This window comes from Triticum dicoccoides, chromosome 3A (genome assembly GCF_002162155.2).
Source record: "Triticum dicoccoides isolate Atlit2015 ecotype Zavitan chromosome 3A, WEW_v2.0, whole genome shotgun sequence".
Taxonomy (NCBI): Eukaryota; Viridiplantae; Streptophyta; class Magnoliopsida; order Poales; family Poaceae; genus Triticum; species Triticum dicoccoides.
In genome coordinates this window covers 546,233,226-546,241,991 of record NC_041384.1, presented here as the reverse complement: position 1 = coordinate 546,241,991, position 8,766 = coordinate 546,233,226, and positions in this window count along the sequence as shown.

Here is an 8,766-nt window from a genome sequence, read left to right as displayed (position 1 = left end):
GGGGGGGAGGGCCTAGAGGGATGGCCGGGGCGGCGACGGATGGCGGTGGGGAGTGTTTTCGGGGCGAGCGGGGCGGCGCACCGCGGGCGGCGGGGGGCTGCTATTTGGCCGGCTCAGGGGGGTGGAGGTTGAAGATGAACCGCAGGCCCTTGATTTGGTATCCAACGGCTGCAAAATCGACTAACCATAGATGAAAAAGTCAGTCGACCGATGTGTAGCCTCACCTTGCTAGTGCGTCCAGTTTCGACAGCAAAATTCAGTTTCGATAATTAAGTTCAGTTTCGACAGTTAAGTTCAGTTTCGACAGTTAAATTCAGTTTTGATAGTTAAGTTCACAGATGAGCAGCTGATGTATTTTACATCTAGCACTTTGTGGTTATGTATTTTATGTCATGTATTGGAGATGCTATTAGAATTTCACTCAGGTTAACATTGTTCGTTGTCTCTCTTGTCCTGCTTCAGCCTCGGTGTCGTACAACTCACCGGAGCTGCTCCAACGACGAAACCCTCCATCACAGCAGAGCAGTACCTCGGGCTCCATCTCCAGACGCCTAAGATCTTCTTCCCCTCCTCCGACAGCCAAGTCAGCCGGAGCATCCTCACCGGCCAACCCAATCACCCTGAGATCGACGTGGCTTCGCCAAAGAGGTTGTACACTTGTTGCATCTCTTTTTTACGCTACATGTTATATATATTGTCCACTGAGCACACGGATTTGTTCCTTTAGTGTCTCCTTGAAAGAAAAAACATAGGAATTTTAATTTTCACTTGTCCTCCTTTTGAAATTCCTATTCATGAAGCAAAAGACTAAGAGATAGTAGCATAATAGCATTATAACCATACATTTTCTTGTGGTTTGACTTAATCTCAGCATGCTTCTTTGCATCCTATGATCTTCCAATTGTTGTGAATCGAACACCCAGATTGGCAGAAATCCTGTGTTTTTAAATTCTCTGTTTTGCACGTGCATTCCTATCCTATTCCTGTCTATTTCCTATCCCTGCATTGTTGTAATCCTCCAATTCAAACGAGCCCTTACAGAATTACTTCTCTTACAAATAGTTGTCAAAGAAAACCTTGCGTGGTTTGTCCCGCTCCTGCTGCGCCGTTGTCCACCCCAGCTCAGCTGCTCCAACGACAGAAGGGTCTAGCACAGCAGGGATCCGGCCTCCAGACTCTCTTTCGCCACCTCAGATCTTCTTCCTCGCCGCTAGCAGCCATGAAAACTGCACTACCATCATCAACCGAGCAGATGGCCGCGAGGACTACACGGGTCCGCAAGAGAGGTCGCACTCTTTCGTGTCTGCTTACGTTATGCATCGCTTAATATTACATGCTACTTTATCATCTTGTTCACCGATTAGACTCCGAGTCAGCTCCAAACTAATGGTCAAACTTAAGTTTTTAAATAGTTGTGGGGTACATATCGGGGCCGCTATCAATAGTATCTATCTACTATCTGGTTAATCTCCGGTGTCTACTATGAGTTTCATGTTGGGTGGGAAACAAACAGTAAAGAAGCCATTATCTGTATTTTTTAACTGAAGCAATTATCTGCCTGCTATTATTGGTTTTGGGTCTATCCACAGGTTGCTACCGTCACTCTGGATTTCTGCATGCACTCCTTACATAATCTCACTATGTTTTATTCCTATGCATGACAGTTATTGTAAACAATGGAACTGAACATGTAGAGCAAAAGAGACGAGCCTTGTGTGGCAATAAAATTTCATGCAGACGTCGCTCCATGGTAGGCGCAAAGGCAGCCCCCCTCCACGCATTTCGGATTGTAATCGAGAGGAAGATATCTGTTCTGAGGGGAATTCAGAAGGAGAAGACAACTCCTATTTACGCCCTGAGGTCTTTGCTCTAACTTGGCATGATGATGTTGGTTATATCATGCATATGGTGTCTTGCATTGCTTACTTTATACATCAAATATGTCATCTGCTTAGTTTAGACATCCTTTGTGCGAATGCCATCTGTTTAGTTTATTCATCGTTTATGTGAATTATGCAACGCCATCTTGTTTAGCCAGGCATCATATATGTGAATTTGGCAATGCCATCCTGCTTAGCCAGTCATCTTATATGTAAATTATATCAGGCCATCCTTTTTTTGTTACATATTACATTTGTCAACAATGTTATTACATTCAACTGCTCTTCGTGTGCATCAGCCATTTGACACGGTGATGGCAAATTCTGGAGTGAAAACAAGGTCTTCAGAGCAGAATATGCTATCTGACGAAGCGCATATCTCGCTGGTTACAGATAGCTCCTCAAAGGAGGATTCAGAGACAGATGACCAGTCCTATTCCCCCCCGAGGTGTATTCTCTAACTTGGCAGGGTTATGTTGCTCATATCGTGCGTATGGTGTCTCACATTGCTATGTCATTTGATTAGTTTAGACATGCTTTGTGTGAATGCCACATGTTCAGTGTCTAATTACCATATATGTGAATTATGCATTGCCATCTTGTTGCAAGACATTATATATGTGAATTATACAATGCTATTTTGTTGCAAAGGCATTATATATGTGAATTATGCAATGCCATGCTGTTTAGCCAATCATCATGTATGTGAATTATATCATGCTATCATTTTTTGGTATTACGTGTTCCATTTGGCGACAACGTTTGTATATTCAACTACTCTTCCTGTGCATCAGCCATTTGAAGTGGTGATGGAAGTATCTGGAGTGAAAACAAGGTATTCAGAGTAGACAATGCTACTTGCTGAAGCAGACATCTTGCTGGTTATAGAGAGCTCCTCGGAGGAGGATTCAGAGACTGATGACCAGTCCTATTTTCCCCCTGAGGTCTATGCTCAAACTTGGCAGGGTTATATTACCCATGTCATGCATGTTGTCTTGCATTGCTTAGTTTTTACATCATATATGGATTGCCATCTGCTTACTTGCTTACTATATAAATAATATATTTGAATTATAGCATGCCATCATGTTTACATAGTACATACACATCATCCATCTGAATTATGGCATGGCAACCCATTTAATAAAGACATCATATAGTTATATCATCTCATCCTGTTTAGTGTTTACAGTCATCATATTTTGAATTATGGCATTCTATCCGTGAATGTATGTGAATTATGGCATGCTAACCTATTTAATAAACACAATATATAGTTATGTCATGTCATCCTGGTTACATAGTCTCATATTTTGAACTATGTCTTTCCATCTTTTTTAGTTAGCCATCATAATGTGAAATTGTGTCATGCTATCCTGTTTAGTTAGCCATCATATATGTGAAATTGTGTCATGCTATCCTGTTTGGTTAGACAACATAAATATGAATTATTTCATGCCCTCTTTTATTCCCCACTATCCATTGCACCTGTCTATCATACAATGTCTATACTTTCAATTACTTTTCTTGTTTATCAGCCATTTGAATTGGAGAGCGTGATGGCAGTATCTAAGGGAGTAACAACACGGTCTTCAGAAAAGATAGTGCTACCAGTTGATGCAGATAGAACCACGGTTGTACTTGCCCAAGGACCAGATCCACCACACATAACCCAGACTCTCGCAGATTGTACCCCTACCCAGTTGGACAGAGAACCAGCTACACCCCTTCTAACCCCAACCCCGGCAGATAGTAACCCAGTTCCAGTTGACACATCACCGTCTCCACCACAGAGCACCCAAACACGAGCAGTTAGTAAGGGAACTGCAGTGCCCAAAGCACGAGGACCACCACTCCGAATCCCAACTCAACACTTAAAGGAGAAGAAGATTTGTTCTCAGGTCAGGTTCTGTAGCTATGGTTCATACTCCTTTGCTCTTGCATGAATGTATTTATTCATACCAACTATTTTCAAATTTGAAGGATGGAATTGAAACTCCAATGGCGCAACAGGTATGTTTTAAACCTATTTCTTTAACTGGTTTGCTGTTGTAACCTGCTCTATGTTGATTTCAGTTTCAATTGAATAAACAGTTATGTTCTCATGTCATGCACATTACAAGTGTTGTTATTGCTCTATAGTTACCCACACTTATATTCTGTCTATTCTGCTTTGTCTTGAACAAATATTATTTGAACTGTGTCTCTATCTTGATTTGGCAACAAAAACTAGAATGGTATAGACCATAAAGTGACCATGGTACATAGATATATGTTTGTTTCATGTTGTTATCCTGTCCACTTTACTACTGAACTCATTTACCAAAATGAGTTTCATATACAACATGGTAAACATGTGATGTGTCTGCTTGTTTCTCTTTTAGAATGCGAACAAAATATTGGAGAACAGTACCGCGTTATCCAATGGTAAAGGAAGTAATACAGATAAGGTTCAAGATAGTGAGATATCCCTGTTAGTCTCCAAGAAAGCTGGTAAAAACTATCTTGACGATAGTGAGGGAACCCAAAAGTCCTATCTTGATGTAGTGTTCGAGTTACTGGCCACTACTGCTGGCACAAGCTCTTCGAACTCGCTACCTGAATCAGTTCGTCTTCTTGAGTCTCAACTTCAAGTCGAAAGGCATCGATCAGATGTGCTGCGGCAGGAAGCTGAAGGACTGAGGAAGTCCCTGCAGAATTCAGATGCATATTTTCTCGTGCAACAGCAAGCGCTGGAGGATTTAAGCGCCAAACAAGAGAAAGTTAATAAGCTTGCTAAGCATCTTGCCAGCATTATGGGTACCCAGGATATTGTTTCTTGAGATCTTCTGAAGTGGTTTCAGTTCTGGATTTGTTTTGCTATGGCGTTTATTTGCGCTGGTCGCCAACTTTGACAACCAGTGTATATGATATGCTGCTTTGTTCCCTATATTTGCACTGGTGGCGAACTTTGATGCCCAGTGGATGTAATATGTGTAATAGCCGTGATAGCCTAGCGTTAGTTGCTTGCTTATTTATTTCCTTGTTGTCTTGTTTATTTGTTTGCTTGTAGTCATTGCAGTTCTTTTTCTGCGGTGAGCTAGTGGCTGCAATAACCTATTTTTTAAAACAAGGCCACAATAACCATGGGCTAATATTTACTGTAGTGACACTGGGCCTCCTACTGGCTGTAGAAACAGTGGGCCTTCTACGGGCCATAGAAACAATGGGCCTTCTACGGGCCGTAGAAACAATGGGCCTTCTACGGGCCGTATTATCAATGGGCCTTATACGGGCTGTATAATCGATTGGCCAAACATGGGCCAAATAGACCGCATTATGGTCGTAAATGGGCTAGAGTTGGAATCGTTCGTTCCTGGGCCGACCATAATGGGCCATCGTTAATAGGCCGTATTTGATGACGCTATGAAATCGGCCCAACGTATTAACGGACCACAAACGGGCCGACTGTAACCACGGGCTGAATTTGGCCCACAAGTAGAAAATGACAGTAACATGCCGTAAGTAAATGAATGCTGGAAATGAGCCCAAGAATAAATGGGCTCTGAGAAGGCCGAAAGATAACATGGACTGGAAACGGCCCAACGGAATAACGGGCCGTTAATGGGTATAAAGTGATACACTGTTCATTACGGGCCAGTTTCACCGCGGGCCGTTAATGGGTGTAAAGTGATACACTATTCATTACGGCCCAGTTTCACCACGAGCCATTAGTAGGCCAAGAGTTACATAGGGCCTCATATGGGCTGAAAGACGTCATGGGCCATACATGGGCCAGAAGTGAAAACGGGCTGGAATCATATTGGATGGCCCAGATGACGCTACTAGGCCTAATTCGGATAGGGTGTAACGGGCCTTGGGTTAGCGGGCTGTAAATGGGCTATATTCGAACAAGCCGTTAACAGGCTTTCCATGGGCCGGCCCGCCAGCTTTTGATCAAGTCAAACGGGCCGGCCTTTTCATAGGAATGGGCCTCTGTTGGGCCGTGCCACGTGTCGACGTATCATAGGCGCCTTCCGTCCAATGAGTGGTTGACATCTGTCCCAATGATGAGCCGACACGTGTTTCCTCCAGCCAATGATGATTTTACACATGGAAAATCCCCATTGGTCGGGGCTGTTAATGGGTTATCGGATCCAAAACCCGACCCGATAGCTTAACGGTGTTCCGTTATGGTGGATGCCACGTGTCGGTCACCCTTGACGAAAGCACTTCTGTGACACGCGATTTATCGTCATGGAAGTGGGCACTTCTGTGATGATAATTTTGGTAATGTCATGGAACACTTCTACGACAGCACAGGTATGACTATCTTGATTCTGTCATAAATTTGTCATGGATGTACATGCGTGACAAAAAAAGCGACCTACTGTGACAAACACGTATCATCACGGAAGTGTATTTTTTTGTAGTGATGCATTGCGGAATGAGTAAAGAGGCATGCCGGTAACGAGATTGAACAAGGTATGGGGATACCGACGATCGAATCTCAGGCAAGTAACATACCGATAGACAAAGGGAATTGTATACGGGATTGATTGAATCCCCGACATCTTGGTTCATCTGATGAGATCATCGTGGAACATGTGGGAGCCAATATGGGTATCCATATCCCGCTATTGGTTATTGGCCGGAGAGGTGTCTCGGTGATGTCTGCTTGGTTCCCAAACTCGTAGGGTCTACACACTTAAAGTTCAGTGACACTAGAGTTGTAATGGGAATATTATGTGGTTACCGAAGGTAGTTCGGAGTCCCAAATGAGATCCCGGACGTCACGGGGAGTTTTGGAATGGTCCGGAGGTGAAGATCGATATATTGGACGAAGGGTATTGGAGTCTGGAAGTGTTCCGGGGGTACGAGGCTATGGCCAGCATGACCGAAAGGTGTTTCGGGAGCCCCGACAAGCATTACAGGGCCTCATGGGCCAAGGGGAGGGGCCAAACCAGCCCACTAAGGGGCTATGCACCCCCACACCCTTTTCCATGTTAATTGGGGAGGTGGGGCGCCTCCACCTGGCTTGGGGGGCAAGCCTCCACCTGCTTGGCTTGGGGGGCAAGTCTCCCTAGGGTTTCCCTAGGGAGAACCAATCTGCCCTAGCCGCCGCCCCCTAGGGGAAACCCTAGGGTGCCTCCCCCTCTCCCCTTCCCCCTATATATAGTGAGGGGGTGGGAGGGCAGCCATACCCTTCCCCTGGCGCAGCCCTCTCCTTCTCCTACTCATCCTCCTCTTCAGCAGTGCTTGGCAAAGCCCTGCCGGAGAACGACGAGCTCCTCCATCACCATGCCGTCATGCTGCTGGAGCTCTCCCTCAACTTCTCCTCTCCCCTTGCTGGATCAAGAAGGAGGAGATGTCCCTGGGCTGTACGTGTGTTGAACGCGGAGGCGCGTCCGTTTGGCACTAGATCGGATCTTCCTCGATTTGAATCGCCACGAGTATGACTCCATCAACCGTGTTCTTGTAATGCTTTCGCTTAGCAATCTTCAAGGATATGAAGATGCACTCCATCTCTCTCTCTCTCTCTCTCTCTCTCTCTCTCTCTCGTTGCTAGCATCTCCTAGATTGATCTTGGTGACACATAGGAAAATTTTGAATTATTACTATGATCCCCAACAACTAACTCATTAGTTACATTGCTTGCCAGGCTTATAGTGATGTGCATTACCGAGAGGGCCCAGAGATACCTCTCCGATACACGGAGTGACAAATCCTAATCTCGATCGATGCAAACTCAACAAACAACATCGGAGACACCTGTAGAGCATCTTTATAGTCACCCAGTTACGTTGTGACGTTTGATAACACACTAACTGTTCCTCCGGTATCCGGGAGTTGCATAATCTCATAGTCATAGGAACATGTATAAGTTATGGAGAAAGCAATAGCAATAAACTAAACGATCATAGTGCTAAGCTAACGGATGGGTCAAGTCAATCACATCACTCTCTAATGATGTGATCCCGTTTATCAAATGACAACTCTTTGTCCATGGCTAGGAAACTTAACCATCTTTGATCAACGAGCTAGTCAAGTAGAGGCATACTAGTGACACTTTCTTTGTCTATGTATTCACACATATGCTAAGTTTCCGGTTAATACAATTCTAGCATAAACAATAAACATTTATCATGATATAAGGAAATATAAACAACAACTTTATTATTGCCTCTAGGGCATATTTCCTTCAGAGGTGTTTGACAATGAGGCGCTTGCCATCGCCGGGCTCCAGGTTGTTGATGAACCGAGCGCTGGCGGTTCACAAGAAGAGCAACTTCTCCAGGCCATGACCGTCAACTTCCAGAAGCTCTAGTCGCTCCACCGTGCCCGCCTAGACAAGGCGAAATCCAGGATGGCAGCAGCGGACAAGGCGGAGGCGAATCTCGAGGAGCGCTTCGCTCAGACGCAGGCCTGGTTCCGTGAGGCTTGGGAAGAACTGAAGGCTGCCCAGGGCGAGCTGGCTGAGTGCAAACGGGAGCTCATCCTGAAGGGCTGACGTCGAGAAGGCCCAAGAGGTGGAGAAGGAACAGGCCGCCAAGGACAAGGCCGCTCGGCAACAGCACCACGCTCTGCTGAACTCCCAGGAGGAGGACCTTGCCACCCGTGAGGAGGCGCTCGCCGCCACACTCCGCGGCAAGGATGAGGAGGTCGAGAAGCTCGTCGCGCAGCGGACCCAAGAGCTGGAGAAGAGGCACAAAGACGCACTCGATGCTCGGGCTCGGGTTCATGCCAGCGAAATGGAGACGCTTGAGCTGGAGCGGGATGGGCTTAAGAAAGTGGTCTTGGAGCTGACAGAGGAAAGGGACACAGCCAAATGCGCTTTGGCGGATGCCCAGGCCACAGTCTCTGACAAGGCCAAGCTGCTCTCTGAGGCCAACGACTCCATCAATGA